The sequence below is a fragment of the Mandrillus leucophaeus genome, unplaced genomic scaffold (assembly GCF_000951045.1).
Source record: "Mandrillus leucophaeus isolate KB7577 unplaced genomic scaffold, Mleu.le_1.0 Scaffold572, whole genome shotgun sequence".
Lineage (NCBI taxonomy): Eukaryota > Metazoa > Chordata > Mammalia > Primates > Cercopithecidae > Mandrillus > Mandrillus leucophaeus.
In genome coordinates, this window is record NW_012106164.1 from 2,127,193 (window position 1) to 2,131,907 (window position 4,715).

Below are 4,715 nucleotides of genomic sequence, written 5' to 3' on the forward strand. Positions count from 1 at the left end.
GTCCCCAGATTGTGCTGTGCGCCTGAAGCCCTGGCGGTGCAGCCGTGTACGGAGTCCCGTGGAGCGTTTGGTCTAGATTGTTTGGTCTAGATTGTCCCACTGCAGCCGGGGTTGGAGGCCCGGGTTCGGGGCTCCGCGCCTCTTCTCTGGGGTTTAGCCCCTCGGATACCGCCGGGGCAGACTCCATCGATGCAGAGCCCGAGGTGTGGGTGGTGGTTGGTGGTTGGTGGTTGGGGGGCGGGTAGGGAGGTGAAAACACTGACAGCCGTTTTGTACTAAGCATTGCGTGCATTGACCCTTTTTTTTTATTTTGAGATGGAGTTTCGCTCTTGTTGCCCAGGCTGGAGTGCAATGGCGCGATCTTGGCTCACTGCAATCTCCGCCTCCCGGGTTCAAGCGATTCTCCTGCCTCAGCCTGCCAAGTAGCTGGGATTTCAGGCATGTGCCACCATGCCGGCTAATTTTTGTATTTTTAGTAGAGACAGCGTTTCTCCTTATTGGTTAGGCTGGTGTCGGACTTCCAACCTCAGGTGATTCGCCCGCCTCGGCCTCCCAAAGTGCTGGGATTACAGGCGTGAGCCACCACGCCCGGCCTGACCCATTCATTTCTTACAACAACCCACTGAGGTGGGTTCAAGTCCCCATTACTAAACAAAGAAACGGAGGTCACACAACTAGAAAGCTACAGAACTAGGATTTGTACCCACATCTGTCAGACTCCAGAGCCCACACACTTAACCATCCTGCTACCAACAGCAACCAGGTCCAGAGTCAGTTCACCCAAAGCTCTCCACAAGCCCAACATGCTGGGAAACAGATTTGATATCTATCCTTAAAGTATGGAGGTGTCATGGTGGGCACTGAGGACCGGGCTGCTGGAGACCTTCCCCCAGATCTGCCGCTGACCCACTGCTTGATCCTGGACCTGTATCTACCCCTCTCTGAGCCCAGTTTCACCCTTGTTTCAATCAGCAAACTTTAAGAAGCCTCTTAGCCAAGATATTCTAGGATTCTGGGAATGGCAGCTTCTCCTTCTACGTCCAGATGGCTAACCCCAGAGAGGGTCAGGCTCTTCAAAACCCCAGGGCAAGGCTGGGTTCTCATTCTTCGCTTTAATCCCTGTGTCTAGCACTTCAGCAGGCCCATAGTAGATATTCAGGAAGTGTGGGTTGGCTAAATGAACACTTCGTCCCTTTTGAGAACTGCTTGACAGCCACTCTCCTGGGCCTTTGTGGGGCTTTGGATTTCTCAGTTCTGGCCACCTTCTACCTAGCTGGCTCTCCTGACTGCCTCCTCCCTGACCAGTGGCAGAGCCTGCTGGGGCTGGCAGCAGGTCCTAATCCTCTGTGCCAAGACCCACAGCCTCTGGAATCCTCAGCATAGTACAACATGCGGGGGTGGGGGGTGGTGTATGAAGCTCTGTCTCAGCCCCTCCTGGTGGCAGCGCTCAGGGTCCAACTTCAGTTACTCCCAGTTTGGGGATGTTGCCTTCCATGGGAGGAGATGCTTTCATATTAAATCTGAAACACTTATTATCCTTCACTGTCCCCTCTTCCATGAAACTACCCTTGACTCAGAGACACAGTCCCTTTCACAGCACCTGGCCACCCCTCTACTCTGGCAGCTGGATGGTGATTATTTTGTTTTTCCTTCACCACATAACCTGCTGGAAGGCAGAGACTCCACTTCAGAAATCTTGGAAAACCCTGTGGCCCTCAAGGGTTTGAGCGCATATTCCCATCTGGTGAGGTGCAGAAGGTACAGAGCTGTGCCAGGACTTCTTGTTCCAACCCAGCCCCACTCCTAATAGTAATAAAATTAGCTACATGTTTACTGTGCAGCTACTTGGTGCCAGACACCTACCTCAGCCCTATCAATAATCTCCACAGCCTTGCAAGTTAGAGATATCATGCCTATTTTGTAGATTATGAAACGAACACTGAAAGGTCAATGACTTTACCCAAAATTACACAGCAGAACATAGACCTTTGTAAGTGGGACTGTCTGACCCTGAAACATAGTTCTTTCTGCACTGCCCTATACTCTGCGTCCCAGCAAAGCTAACCTGTCTGATGTGGGTAGACAGAGGTGCTGGACCTCCTGGTGGCTCGCTCCTGTCTTCAGTGTGATGAGGTCACAGGAATTTAAGTTGTGGTTTGCAAGCTCACTTGATTTGGGAGAAGTGCCCTCCCAGTCTGTGAAATCCTCCCAAACTCTAAGGGCCTTTTTGCAAAGCAAAACCCATCCTGCATTTGGCGCTGCCAAGTGGAGTGGGAAACTCCACTTATTAAGCGAGTTTAATAACAACGGAATGACTCTATGGTGTAGGTATCAGGGCATTGAAATAGAAGTCAGGAGCTGCAGGGTCAGTTTCTAGCTCTGTATGTCATTCACTGTGATCTCCAACAAGTCCCGTTGACTCTCTATACCCCATTTACCACATTAAAATGTAAGGGACTAAACAGGATTGGCAATTTTCAAGCTTTTAATATTTTCAGCACTGACACCCGTTTCTCAAATCAAATCTCTCTCTGAATCTTAAAATTCAAAAACAGATCAAAGTGAACTGCTATAGTGAGACTGTTCCCTTTACTCTAACCCTGCCCTGGTCTCAGGGGCTCCTAGGCAGCCCTGCCACAGGGTTTCTGCTAAGCAGGAGCCAGTAGTTCCCTCAGCTCCTAAAGGCGATGAGGAGTTGAGGCCAGTGGAATGCAGCTTTGGATTCTAGAAGCCAGAAAACAACAGAAGTTGTTTGCGGGAAGTGAATCAGAGAGATGAGCCCTCTCTTCAACATCTGACTAGACTCTAGAATGGCATTAAGCAAGTCACTAAACCACTCAGAGCCTCCGTTTCCTTATCACTAAAAGTTAGAACAATTCTTGCAATGAAATGAGATACTACTACGAAGTACCTTAGTGCTGTGCCCAGCACAGAATGAATACACTCAGTATGTTTTCCTTTTGTTTATTCTGTCTCTCCAGCGCCCAAAGCAGAAACAGTATGGGCAAAGAGACGCCTACTGAATCAGGTGTTTATCAGTATTAAGGAATACAGCGTATAAAACCCAGCATTTGGAGTCCAGAACAAATTCAAATTCTGGCTCGGTCACTAAGTAGCTATGTGGTCTTGGGCAACTGGGTTACATTTTGGTAATTCTCTCAATATTCAAAAATAGTCTCTCAGCCAGGTGCGGTGGCTCACACCTGTAATCCCAGCACTTTGGGAGGCAGAGGCTGGCGGATCACTTGAAGTCACGAGTTTGAGACCACCAGCCTGGCCAACATGGCGAAACCCTGTTTGTACTAAAAATACAAAAATTAGCTAGGTATGGTGGCACATACCTGAAGTCTCAGCTACTTGGGAGGCTGAGGCAGGAGAATCACTTGAACCCAGAGGGTGGAGGTTGCAGTGAGCCAAAATCGAACCACTGCACTCCAGCCTGGGTGACAGAGCCAGACTCCATCTCAATTTAAAAAAAAAAAAGAAAAGAAAAAGAAACTCCTAGCAGACATGAGAGCAAAATCAAGTAGAAAATGGGTAGTCAGGACTATCTACTGAATAATTGTGTGTTTGGAGGTTGAGACATGATTGGGGAGGCCTGGCCTGCCGCTGTGTCAGGTGATGGGGCTGGCCCACCCAGGGGTGTGGCAGCAGGGCTGGCCCCTGTGTGACTTGTGATAACCCCACCCTACCAAGGAGGAAGACCAGATAAAATGGGCCCCTGAGATGGCTGTGGGGAGCCAAAGGGGCCTAAGAAACTATGGGGAGAAGGGCAGCCAGTTCCTAGGCAGCCCTGCCCCACTGTTTCTGATAAGCAGGAGGCAGTTGTTCCCTCGGCCTCCTGAAAGCAATGAGGAGTTGAGGCCATGGGAATGTAGCTTTGGATTCCAGAAGTCAAGGGCCTGTTACAAAGGTGGTTTTCTGGGAAGCAAATCAGAAGGATTAGACCTGGCTTCAACATCTGACTTGACTCCAGCCTACCAAAGGATCTCCCAGTTCACCTGGGAGTTAACACACCAGGGTTCTAGTCCTCTTACTTGCTGTGTGGCTTTGGGTAAGTCCTTGCCCCTCTCTGGACTTTGAGGTCCCATTCATACAAAGTGTAGTTGGACTCAGGCCAGCCAGCCCCCATTTTTGTGGCCCTTTTCCCCCCATCCTTTGGCTATGGGATATTTTCCCGGGCACCTCCAAAAGGAAGTGTCTAAAACAGAGCTCTCCACCTCCTCTCCAAGCCCAGCTCCCCACTGCCCTCTTCCTGCCCTGTCCCTGTCTCCGTTGCCGTCCAGGTCAGGCAGGCAGGCCTAGAGCATCTACCCTGAGACATTGCCTCTTGGCTGCCTTAAGACGCCCCTTTCTTCTCTGCCCCCAGCCTCTGCATTCCTCTGCTTCCCGTCTGCTCTGCTCAGCCTGCAGGACTGATCTTCCTAAAGCCAGGTGTCAACCAGGCCACTAACCCTACCCACTGTTCAGAAATCTTCCCACAGCCTCAGCCTGGCCCCCTCTCATCCATCCCCTCCATACACACTTGCCCCGATTGCTTCCTCAGCTCCTCAGAACAGTCCACAGCCATCCTCCTTCCCCACCTTTGCCCCTTTCTTCCCTTCCTAAGGAAATGTTGGCCCCCTTCTCTCCACCAGGCTGAACCCATTCATCCTGCAAAACCAAGTTCAACCCCCTGTGATTTCGTGTTTTTCGGTTTTTTTTTTTTTTTTTTT

The 4,715-nt window shown here is 50.4% G+C and overlaps 1 protein-coding gene across 2 annotated transcripts in view; it reads left to right on the forward strand.

Moving 5' to 3' along the window:
* The first annotated feature begins 6 nt into the window (after positions 1-6).
* The window catches only part of ALAD (aminolevulinate dehydratase), a 16,017-nt gene continuing 11,308 nt past the window's right edge, over positions 7-4,715 (forward strand). The window contains exon 1 of one of the 2 annotated variants that reach the window (XM_011998509.1): positions 7-203. The gene's annotated coding sequence lies outside the window, so the exon portion shown is untranslated. Of the gene's footprint in view, positions 204-2,984; positions 3,029-4,715 lie in introns of those variants that run through there. The other variant, XM_011998508.1, reaches the window with a different exon arrangement.